The sequence below is a fragment of the Agelaius phoeniceus genome, chromosome 5 (assembly GCF_051311805.1).
Source record: "Agelaius phoeniceus isolate bAgePho1 chromosome 5, bAgePho1.hap1, whole genome shotgun sequence".
NCBI classification, from domain to species: domain Eukaryota; kingdom Metazoa; phylum Chordata; class Aves; order Passeriformes; family Icteridae; genus Agelaius; species Agelaius phoeniceus.
In genome coordinates this window covers 21373742-21386433 of record NC_135269.1, presented here as the reverse complement: position 1 = coordinate 21386433, position 12692 = coordinate 21373742, and the positions used below count along the sequence as shown (strand labels likewise).

Here is a 12692-nt window from a genome sequence, read left to right as displayed (position 1 = left end):
GACCACCCTGTAAAGTATATTTTATTCAGTTGCCCTTTAAAGCCAGAAGTGCTGGCAAGTTTTGAGGACTTTCAGTACTGGTGTTCACTGGAGCACCCTTGACAGATATCATCCAAGGACACACATGCCTGTGCAGCAGAACACATCAAATTTTAATGCAGACCCAGAGACATAAGATACAGTTCCATTGCTCAAGTATGGTCTACAGTGCAAATTGAAGCTGATAAATGGAAAAAATCTGAGAAGAGAGCAAATTCCTTGTGCAAAGACACGGGGACCAGAGATTTTCTAGTGTCAAGTCCAGACTGAACTTAATGTTCAAAGCTACTGCAACATGGCTGTAAAGTGGCATATTCTTTAGAACAGTCCACTAAAAAAAAATTAAAAATCAGTGAACTAAGTTATGTACTGAACTAAGCCTGAAGTTATGAATCAAATTAGTTAATCTTCAAAAAGTGATTGACGTATTCTTAAAGTCTTTATTACCCACAATAACCTTAAAAACTTTCTCACAAGCCTCTGTGATTATCAGCTCCCCAGCAAATTAACTGTACCACAGTCGTGTCTTCCTATAGTTACTGATTAGCCTAATCAAAGCAAATATATATAAAGGAAAGTTGGAAATTTTCTCCCCTTCCCAGTCAAATATGACCCACTTACCACTCTTACTCTGGAATATGTCTCAATCTGTCACCATGGAAATAATTTGATGTCACAAATAAGAGATTTTAGAGTCAGTTAATATGTCAGGCAGGTAGACCAAGACTAATTACAAAGGAGAAAAATTAATTTTAACACACATGCATTTATTGACAGTAAGTAATGATGGGAAGGGAAATTAGGCAGCAGCTCATGATTGTTAAGTGGTCCAGAAGAGATACATCAAACTTTTTATGAAAGCTGCTGTAAGTATTTAAATCACTTTTGGATTATACTGTGGAAATATTTTAATATGTGCAGTATCATACACCTTGGAGCTTACAAGAGACCTTCACTCTATAATTCTTAGGTAGAATTATATTATTATTATTCCATTAGCAGTTTCATATGCTTCTTTCCATATTTCCCCCTGCTCCCTGGTACATGTTATTGTTACAGGCATATTTATAGTGTTAGTTTCTCTCTCATTCACAATGACTTACTAATAGAGTAAATCCAGAAATTATTAGAATTATTAAAAGAGACTCCTTGTTTTTTAACATTGTTCAGAAGGGTTGATCTAGTTTCTGCTGCATATGGACAAATGCATGTGTATAGTTGTGTGAGCAAAAACTCACTGAAATTACTGAGTGTTAGGTCTTGGTTTTTATTGCACATATACTCACACAGACTGTTCATTTAATGACTATTCGCATAGAACATTTATTAACTGGTTTTGCTGTTTTTGAGAGCAAAGAATCCATAGGCTGTTTCTGAAACAGTGGCGTTGAAAAGAAATCATTATAAAAATTTGTAATATTTGTTTTATCTAACTTTCCTTCTTTTTCCCTTCAAAAATTATTTATTTTACCAACTATGCAGCACAGGGAATAATAAAGTTTAGCTGTAGGTAGATTTTTCATCTTTATTGTCATTTGAAGAGATTATGACAAGGTTTCTTAGACCTAAAAATCAATTCACAATACTTTATTCTTTGATGCATCTGTAATGGTTTTGTAAAATTTTTTTTTTTTTGGTATGGCTTGCAATTAAAAGAAAAGAAAAAGCATTGATTTGCTTTCTGCTGTAATAAGTAGACATCCAGTATGAAAAATGACAACACCTTTCTCTTCTGAAGGGAGATAGTAAGGATTTGCATTAATAACCAACACAGTTCTTCCCCACTGGGATTTCTTCCAGCCAAGATACTAGTCCAAATAGAAAGAAATAGCTTGAAGTCATTCCATCCTAGTTGACAGTGGCTAGAGAATTAAGTCCAAATCCTTGCATTTTATCCACTAGTAGATTATTCCATTCAATTCTGCAGCCAAATGAAGTCCAACCAAGTTCAGGTATTCATTACTCAAAGCAGTTTTCTAAATGTGACTTTAAAAACACTTTTATGGAAACATTAAAATTTCTCTCCCAGCTCAACCATGACTTCAGATGTTCTTCAGTGCAGTCCATAGAAACACTAGGTACCTGTCTCTCAGTTCTCTCTCCTAGGTTTGCTGTGTCTCATAGTTGCTGATGGAGGCCTTGAGAGACAGAGAATATTTTGAACCTTCTGGCCTTAACTGAGCAACCCCCCAGTGTTGGTTCTCCCTTCTGGTACAGCAGAAAATACATCTCAGGAAGAAGCTATGTCTTAAATTTGGTGGGTTTTCCCCTTGTTGATTTCAGGGGTGAAAAAATCCTTTGTTCTACACAAACTTAGTCTTTTCTTAAGAAGGAAGGTTTCCTTCTTTTCCATTGTTTCTGTGAAACAAGAACATTACAATCCCTTTTCTCCCTCAGAGTCCTCTAGGAGAATGCTAATGTTGAGTAAGAGCTCATTGAAGTGACTGGCACCTTTACTTTAAGAAGAATTCCTGTGTCTAAACCTCTCGTATCATGGAGGGACAGTACCTTTCTGGTCTGGAAGCGGTCTTTTTCTGCAGTCGTGCATTTGCCTGATGTTGCAACCATCTTGGCTGGAGAAGAAAAATATGCAAGGAGATAACTTTCAAGGTAGTTCGATTTATCGTAATGCTCTTGCCAGTGAGTCACTGCTGTTTTGATCATTTTGGTTTTGAACTACAGACTCAATAGATTGTAAGAAGCAAACGAAGGGAAGTGTTTTTCTCTCTTGCAGCAATTTAGAAAATGATTTTCATGTTTCATCTACACAAAGATGATTTAATTAAATACTTTAATCCTGGCCACAAATAATTTGTGTAGTGGTTCAGTGAGAGAAGTTCAGTATTGTCTTGTCATAGAGCGTTTACTTAATCCTGTCGTACCTGCTCGATAATTACTCTCTCAGATCTGTCCTTGCGTTAGCTACAAAATTAGCTTAGAGGATTTGGAGGAAAAGAGGAGGGAAAAAATCCTTCAAATTAGTTATAATTTATAATTGCTCTTGAGTCAGCCCTCCTTCAATCTTTCTGAAGGGTGAACCTCCCCATCTGTCATGAAATGAAATAACATCAGTACTTTTCAGTATCTAGAGCTGGTCAGAATCTGATAATGATATATAAGTCCATTATAAGTCTTCCAAAACATACAATGACCTCTTTTTAATGCCTTTGCATCTTAAGTCACATTTCACATAAATATTTCTTTCTTTTAGTGCAGATATACTCCTACAATTCACTTCCTTGCAGCATTGATCTTGTGAGCTTAAATAGAAAATTGCTTATTTTTCTTTAATGGAAAAGACGGGAGCTCAGTTGCTCTTCATGTGGTGATAAAAACTGGAAGGTTGTCCCAGAATCTGATCTATGCGTTGGAGTTTGTTTCCTCATGCAATTAATGGGCTAAGTGACAGATTAAGAGCTTTAAATTCAACCAGGTCATGTCTTACTCTAGAAGGACAGAAACTAGCATTTCATGTGTTGTAGAGGGAGTCTTGTGTTCTGCTCTTTTTTGTTACTTTGAGTAAGTAAGTGCCACTGAAAATGATCCTTGCATTTCTTATTTCAGTTTGCAAAGCACAATTGACCATCCATATCTTACAGCATTGAACACAGAGAGAAAATCTTACAAATTAGACAGAAAACATACTTGTAAAGAAGAAGTCTATTTCTGAAAACAGGGCATGACAGGAAGCAAGTGTAGGTCCAAGCTAAAAGTAGTGCTAATGAAGTGTGGACTTAAGAAATGACCCAGGTGGTCACTTACGACACTGTAATAGAAGGTGACTGAAACTGGATGGATTAAAATACGAGTTAATTAGGACAGACTTGAAAAAAAAATAGATCTGTGCACAGATGATACTGCAAGAGTTATTCAGAACCACCTACATTATCTTTTGTTTGTGAAGAGTACATCCTAGGCAGGTCTGTCTGGGACTACACAATTGGATTTTATAAGTTAGTACAATGTTTGTGCACCTCCAGAAAAGAATCATGGAAAAGGAATATCGGTTCTGCCTTCTGAAAGGACAGAGGTGGAAACTGAAGTGAGATACTGAAGGGAGCCTTGCACAAATCTGCCCTCAGTGCTCCCAAAGGATTTACCTTTTTTAGAGATTAGAACAGATTATCTGTAAACGTCCCATTTACTGGATGCTTTTGGAGCAATAAACTGATGTCCTGACAATTCTGTTTGGAGTGATTTAAGAAATTATTGCTATCATCTCTTCAGTATTTTTCCATGAGCTAAATGAGCAGGCTTTATGGGGACCTACTGTCCCTCTCACTCTCCATACAGCCATTGTGGAGGAGCAGTGGAGAGGGCTGCAGCTAACCCAGATAGCTGGACACCAAGATGCTGGGCAGTAACTCCTGCTGTGGGATGGTAATTTCTCAAATTAGTGTTCTTGCTTCTGCAGCATTTATGTGACCTAGGTCTGAATTCTCACAGTGTTAAATCCAATGGAAGTAAAGATTTCATCTCTACATTTAACTGGGTCTACTGATCATCCTAATATGCAGCCAAAATTGTCTTCTATATCGCTCTATTTTTTCTTTGACTTACTGCCTTTCTAATCTGCAAATGCATATATAAACTTTTGTTGGTTTTTAGTACTTGAAAGGCAATCCATTTTTAATTTGCTAAAATATTAAATATGTTTATATTGTAATTTGTATTTATTATGGCTTAATGGCTATGCAGCATGACTGACAAAAGGTGACATCAGTTTCCACTACATGGAACTATAAGCCAATAAAGGGTCTAGTCTGACATGTGATTATCTAATGAGTGAGGGATTTCTTTTTTTCCTATCCAAGAAAGACTGAGAGGGAAGCCCTTTGTTTTGTAATTTATTTCTTCTTTATCACAGAAGAGGCTTATGATACAGATAGGCTGTGAATAATTTTCTCATACCTACCTCATGGATTTATTCCATTTTTTAAGAGCAAATACAGTGTGCTATCTGACATTTGTGCTTATGAGGGAGTGAGTTAGCTAGGTCCATTTTAGAGATTTCAGTTTTAATTTTGTTTTCCATCTAATCCTTAAACAGGTGAAGACGAAAATGAGTAAATAGAAATTTACTGCCATTTGACTTGAATTTTTTACCCTTTTGATTGCAAAATTTATTGAGATGCAAGATAGATTCAAAATTCATAACAGCATTTTACTACTTCATAAAGCAGACATTGCTTGCACTTCATGCATTAGTAGGGATTAAGGGGATTAGCGGATACCAGAGCTCCCTGCCCTTTGCATGCTTTCCTGCTGCAATTGCACACTTGGCTTCCTGCTTCTTGATGTCCTCAGAATTCTTAATTCTTTCATGCATCTCTCTCATTTTACTGTGGAAATATGAGGGTTTTTCAATATTTGAGATGATAATTTTGATTCTTTAGTATTTTTGAATGAAGACTTTAGTGCTAAACCTTGCTATAAAAGTCACTTTAAAAAAAGCAGTAAAAGTAGACTGGGATTAAAAAAGGGATACTGTTGTTTAAATTTAAATCTAGATGGAGTTTCTATAATTAATAAAGAAGTTCACAAAAGTTTTTCCAAGATGCTGGTAAGCACATTATTTTTAACCACTCGGGCATTTAAAGTTCTGCTGCTGTGCCTGCCTACAGATGCTGTTGTTTTGCTGAAGCCCAGCAAATGCTAACTATTTTCAGCCTAAATCCATTTTACATCTTGCCTCTCCTGCACATAACCTTTTAGAAGGTCCACACAAGTTGACCTCATTACAGGGGATGAGTTTGTGGGGTTTGTGGAGTGCTAGTATGCTGTTTTCCATACTAATGTAGGGGAAAGAGCACTCAGCCAGAAGAGGGAGGGAGGGCCTGTGTGAGAAGTTGGAGTGATGCATTTTCATGGATGCAGATGACATGTGAGGCAGTCTGCAGTCTGACCAGGTGCAAAGCCCTTCAGCTTCCAGGAGGAGAACCAGAAAGACCTTTCTAAACATTAGGACCAGTAGACTTCTGCCCTCTTCTTGCTTTTTATCATATAATGTCAATGTTATCCAGTGAGCAAACTCCCAGTAATGAACTCTGGGTCTCTCCCCATCTGTCTCACTAAATGCCATTTGGAGCAAGCACCTTTTCATTTGACAATAAAATCAATGAATGAAATATTAGAGGCTTGAACAATATGATGTACAGAATACATTATGGGACTTGTGTTTCAGTGGACAGCAAGTCTTGCCCTTTCTTCCTGTTATCACCAACAGATCTACTTAGTGAAACTGGTGCCTTCTGCTAATCTCTCACCTCTTTGCCTTTGGACTTCAACTCTTTTGCAACACTTCAAAGACTCTCTGACTCAGGGCTGTGTGATAAAATTCTTTATTTCCTGTGCCCTATTGGCCTCACATTTTTCATCTGTTTGTCTTAATTAAAGCCTGACCTGCACTAACTAAATAATTAAACAACAGGGAGGGAGAGGGAACTTAAGCTGATTTTCATAACACTTATTTTTATCCCTTTACTTAGTTGAGATAGCCTTCTTCCTCTTTGCTTGAAGATTCTTCAGAACATCAGGAATCACTCATTACTAAGCCAATAAACAGAGACAAAAAGGAAATATCAGTGCTGAGACAGACTAGTGTTAAACATCTGAAAACCACTGGTATTATCCACAGAGTGATCTGCAAAAGACTGAAGAATGGGGGGGTTATTGCTTTTTCCAAGCCTTACTGGATTCTGCATCAGGAATATTAACCATTTTGTAGTCATGCAAGCAAAATGTGTCATATGTGTAGTAAACAGCCATAAACTAAGAAAGTAAACTAGCTAATGCTTGCTAGCAATCTACAAGGCATCCTGCACAATTTATTCTTAGAGCAGAAGGTACTGAGCTCAATGTGAGCTCAAGATGGCTTCGTAATTTCACCTTTGCACCCGCCATGATTCTGTAGTATTGGACGTGCTGGCAAAGCTGAGCCAATGCAATGTATGGTTTCAAGTTGGGTTCACAAGTAAACATATTTCATATTTCATATTTCAGCAAGAGAACATCTCAACCACTTTACCCTTTAAATCCAGATCTCTCCAGAGTACAGATTGAAAGAGAGAGAAGAACATAGAGAAAGGATGGTTGTGTTAAATTTAAGGCAAATTCTCTGCACATTTATTAGGTATTTGCAGTGGTCCATCTCTTGCTGAGAAAATAACTTACAACACTTCTGTTTTTCAAGTTGTTTTCTTCTTTTCCACTGCCTGAGTGCAGGATCCTATTTAGGGAGGCTGCAGCTCACTGAAGAGGTGACCTGTCTCGATTGCGCAGACGGTCAACATAAGAACGAGGAACAGATCCCAAGACTCTTGAGCTCATCACTAAAGCATGAGATATCTGAAACAGCCACTGTTTTATAGCATCTGGCAGAAGCATCTCTTACTCTGTAGGCTCAAGATGCAAAACAGCAAGTTGTTGTTTGGTATCAGAGCTCTGTCCTATTTCTGACACAGGTTTAATTGTGCTTAATCATTAGGCGTGAACAAATATTTGTTGTGTCACCTTACTGTCTCATACTCCTGATGCATAAATAATTCCTAGCAATAGTGTTTGTGAGCTCTAACCTGTCTTGAAGCCAGTAATTAAAAGGATAAAGTGAGCTGTTTACACAAACCAATTGTCAGTGTAGTAAGTGTGCTTAATATCATTGGATCATTGGCAAGAAGTGCTAGGCAGGTAGCATCATCTTATTGCAGTCTGTGTCTACTGAAGAGACAACTCCTAAATTTTCATCTAGAAGAATTTGCAGAGGTTGATAAAGCCACATAGCCAGAGGGAAATGCAAAGCTTGTTTATTTTTTTAACAGAACTGTACCCAACAGAGGGGAAAAATAATGTCAACATTGTTGGATTTCAACACAACATACTATAACTTGGCAACCTTTTTCACATTAAGCAGATAGCTACAGCCCTTTTCTATATTTTTTTCTGATTTGTTTTGATTTTTTTAATTGTCACTAGAAAACCAACCCTTTTCATATTGTTCATCTTGGGCAGAGGGGGTTCTGCCTCTGCTTCTGCATTTTGGATTTTTCTGATTCTTGGGGAAAGTACTTATGATACATACACTGATTTCTTGCTTAAAAACATTCTTGGTGTGTTAATCAATTTAAAAGATTTGTTCCTTTTAAATAAAAAGAAAAGGGGGCTAATATCATGCTGTTGATACATGATAACTGCCCAAAAGGATCTAAGTAGGAAGCTGTGCAGTTTCCTTGAGCAGTCTTTGGAATATTAAGAAGCTCTAACTCTCTTTCTCTAATTCCTTGCTAGCAAAGAAGTTTACTATTCCAACAACCTCAGACAACAATCACTGAAACCTGATGAAGAGTAGTGATGCAGTGATGTGGTGAAAATGAGGGACAAACAGACAGCTTTGAACCTCTGTTACCTGGTGCAAATATGAGTTAAGATCTTTCAGCTAACATCACTACTGAAAAATGCAGCTGCCTGAACAACAAGAGGAAAGTGATGAGACATGCCTGGAATCCCAAGGGATGTACCCAAAGTAAATCTATGTCAGGGCAGCACATAGCATTCAAAGACGTGGCAGGGAAAAACTCAGCCATCAGTGGACCCAGTGAGCTGACAGCTGCTCGAAGGTGAGCTGAGTGGGGATTTCTGAGTGATTACTGGCAGTGACAGTTTAGGCACTAGGCTCTCATTAGGGACAGTTTCTCAATGTCTAAAATCGGTGCTCTGGGTCTCACAAGTCCTGGCACCTGTTCCTAGATCACCACTCACCTCCCCAGTGACCTTGGAAGTGTCATTCCATCACCATGAGCCTCAGTTTCTCCTGCTGTAAGTTCTCCTTAATGAAGTGCTGCTACTGAAAGGCATCAGATCAGAGCCTTATTGATCACACATTGCATCCTGCTGCTCGGCTCCCCGTGACTGAGACACGTTTCACAGATGGGCTTTGTGCCAACAAAAATGGGCCTATCAGGACCTTATCCTCTTTATAAAATTGATGCACTTAAGACAGGCAGAGTCATAGTGCATGGATAGTTACTTTCCTGCTCTTCACAGTTTTATTGCATTATCTTTGGCAGCAAAAACAAAAAATAAAGCATTTTTTGTTCAGTGATCACTTATTCCTTCATAGCCCAAATTCAAGCAGTGGTTTTAAAACCTTGCCTATTCCTGAAACTCTGGACCCTTTCTCTCAAATCAATGCCTGAATATTAGAAGGGGTGGATTTGAATTGACTTTGTTCACAAGGATGTTTTGCTGCTTTCAGAGAAAGAAGTTTTCAATTTTACAAGAGTGTGGAGTTTTACATTGAATAAATAAAAAATTTAAAAGGAGACCATGATAAAGGAAAAGCCATTGGTGTTAGTAAAAAAAGGTGTGTAGTCAGAGCAGTGGGTACATCTTGCTGACCTCCTGCAGCCTGGTTATCAAAGTATTTACCAGCTGGAAACGGTTTGTGTGACATCTCCTATTGCCTGTTAGATATCTATTGTTAATTAGATGGCCGTTTTACTGCTGGGACTATTTGTACTATAAACAGTAACATGAAAACAGAGGTGAGGAAGGACTGGCTCAGCAGCCCATGTAGCTGGTATGGGCCTCTCTTCTGCTCAAGCTTACAATTGCACAACCATTTCATTCTTCTCCAGACTCTATTCCAGAACACATTTCATGGCAATGAGTTGGGCATGTCACGGAATGGGTCCAGGTTGGAAGGGACCACAGAAAACCTCAAAAAAGTTTTGTTGCAAAATGAAAGGCTTTTTTCCTATGCTTACCCTCTTGTACTCAGCTGCTGAGAATTCATTTCACTGAAATTCTGCAGATGAAAGCGCTGCAAACATTAATGATAGATTTACTAGCTTTGCTGGGTTTTGCTGGACTTCTCACTGTCCTCTTAATTTTTCTAACAAGCTCCTTGGAGGACACTAGAAGATGAGTGGAAACCCAATATATTTTCTTCTCTTGATTGATTTCATTCTTTCATCTTTCCTTATGAGGATCAATCAGATCTAGGTCTTCACCCCAACCTTTCTCAATCCAGTTCTGTATGCTTCATCCTCTTGATCACCTTTTATGTATGCCTTTTGAATCCTCCTTCCTACCACATACAAAATATTTGTCATGTTTCTCTCTGTATAGACTCCTGCCAAGTTATTTTTCTTCTCCAGTCTGATTTGCTTTACCTTCTTTTGTCCTCGTCACCTCACCATCTCTGAGTACATCCCAGCATCCCAGAAGTCAGCTGATAACATTGCTTTACATCCTTGTTTCAGCCTTGCCAGAGTTTGCCTTATTCCTTTCACTTGCTCTTTTCTCTTGCATTGAGTCAACCTGGCTCATCTTGACTTTCTCTGCCCTTGATTTATTGTATCTAAATCTGCCTCATTTGTCTACCATCCATTCTTAGCAGGTATTCACTGCCTGTATCCTCTCTTCTTCTCCTGGCACCAGTGTACTATGCACACAATGCTCCTGTGGAGCCATCCTCTCCTCTTCTGAGCCGGTCCTGCTGTACCTTCAGTGAGCTTCTCCTTGGCCACCTTCTCATCCAACCTGGGCCTTAATAACTGTCCGTGCAGTTTCTCTCCGTGACTATTTAGTCCACTAAGGAGGAGAAATGGTTGCTGGGGGACAGCAATGTACTAAATGCAAATGATATATCAAGCAAAAAATTTTAACTTTTGCAGGAGGCATTTTTCCATGAAACTTCACATTTCCGTATGTAATAATGAAGTTCTTCACAGCAGAGACTATATATTTGCACACACTTGTCTGTACATATTTATGCATGCATTTATGTATGTGCATGTGAATATGTGCATACAAATGTAATGCATATATCTGTCACATGTTTGCACACCTCTGAAATAAATGCACAGCAGAGGTTAAAGCATTCAGTTCTGCTGAACACAGTGTGTCCTGTACCATACAAGTGTATGAGACCGTGTCAGACTGTGTTTTTAGGGTCTGGCACACTTGTGTTATAGAGCACCCACAAAATTTTATGTGTGTACTATACATTGGATTCATGGTAAAATTTCTAAAGAAAATTTTGGAGGAAAGTCCTGAGGGATTTTGTGCTTGAAATAAATTTTCAGAGGTAAGTCAGGGCATTTGTTGCATGAGAAGACAGAGTCTCTTTTAGGAATGAGAGAGGACATGGCAGTAGAAGAGAGAAATGAGCCTGGGAGCAGGAAAAAACATGCATTTATATAGACAGTGCAAGAATTGCAAAGGGCAGTGATAGTGAGGATGAAGAACTTGAGCTTGACAGTGATCTGAAGAGGTGGATGAGAGATGTGGGAGAAGTGAAATATTGTGGAAGCCAATTATTTTATATGAACCAATATATGGTCAGGGGCAGGAAGGCCATCAAGAAAGGGTCACTCAGGCAAGATTTATTATGCAGTGCAACACATTCAACTGGTATTGGTCAGCTTAAGTACACTAATTTCATTGAAATCATGCTGATTTATACCAGCTAAGGATGTGGCCTCACACATTTCAGAAAGGAAGGGTGTGTTAGGCAGGTGTTTAAAGGCTGAAGAAAAAGAAATCAGGAGAAGCCGAAAAGAAGTGAAGGGCATTAATCAAAGATTTTAACTCTGAATCATGCAGAAAATAACTCTGCTTCATTGCACCAGTATAGATTCAACCAGTATAGATTCAGCTAGTCCTGACAGTGTTCATCAGGCTTGGTACTGGCCAATTTAGAATATTTCCACATTGAGAAGATGTACGTTTTCCCCTCTTCCCTTCTGTCAGTTTTTTGTTCTCTTTTTCTGTGTCTCATTTTGGGAGCAGAATGCTGCAGTTCTGAATCTTGCCAAGCTTGAATCTTAAATTTTTGTTGAGTCCTTCTCCTCTCTTTCAGCTTACACTGAAGACCTGCACTGCTCTGGCAGTATCTGGATGTAGCTCCAGCATTCATGTCTGTATTAAATTCCTAATTATCTAAACCATGGGTGTTAGAGTAGTTAGAAGTAGCAAGACAGAGTTCTGCTCTGTTCTACTTCAAGAGTGTCCACAGTGTAGAAATTTCTTACTTATGTTTTTAGAGGCTGAAAACTACTTTGCACTTGATATTAACTTTGAAGGCTTCTACCAAATACAGCTAAACCTTGCAAATCCAACAACCAGGAGAAGTGAGCTGAATCTTTTCGGTGACACCAGCTCATCCTTTGGCCATGGGAAATCAGGTGACACTCCAGCCCTTTCTTCCCCTTTATTTTTGCCTTCTTATTTTCCTCTTTCTGGAAACAGTCTGATGTCCTGAGAGAGTGCAATTCACACTTAAGTGTTAGCAGTAGGTCCAGTGCTCTTACTTTAATTGCAGTGGAGTCATGTAAAAGCCACTATAGGTTTAAAAGAAAAAAAAAACTTCCACTAAGGAAGATGTTGAAAGTACCTGAAGTACCTGTAATAACTGTAATTTTTTACTACTATTTTTATTGTTTTTTATAGCAAAATACATCAATGCAAGAGCTCAGGTTAAGGTCCTGGGTACCATAGACTGCAAAGAAGATGAAATCCTCTAAAAATGGGAAAAAATAGGGCAGAATAGGAAAATATTATTCACAGGCACGGAGACTGGCACCAAGAAAAAGCAGCAGGTACCAGACCCAACATGAAAAATAGCTGATACTCCTTCAGATGTGTCATGTGCC

At 38.4% G+C, this 12692-nt stretch overlaps 1 protein-coding gene and 1 long non-coding RNA gene across 2 annotated transcripts in view; both read left to right on the top strand.

Moving 5' to 3' along the window:
* Window positions 1-12692, top strand: part of LOC143694110 (uncharacterized) — a 502521-nt gene that overhangs the window by 414820 nt on the left and 75009 nt on the right. The window lies entirely within an intron of this gene.
* LARGE1 (LARGE xylosyl- and glucuronyltransferase 1) overlaps window positions 1-12692 on the top strand; it is a 271689-nt gene that overhangs the window by 191884 nt on the left and 67113 nt on the right. The window lies entirely within an intron of this gene.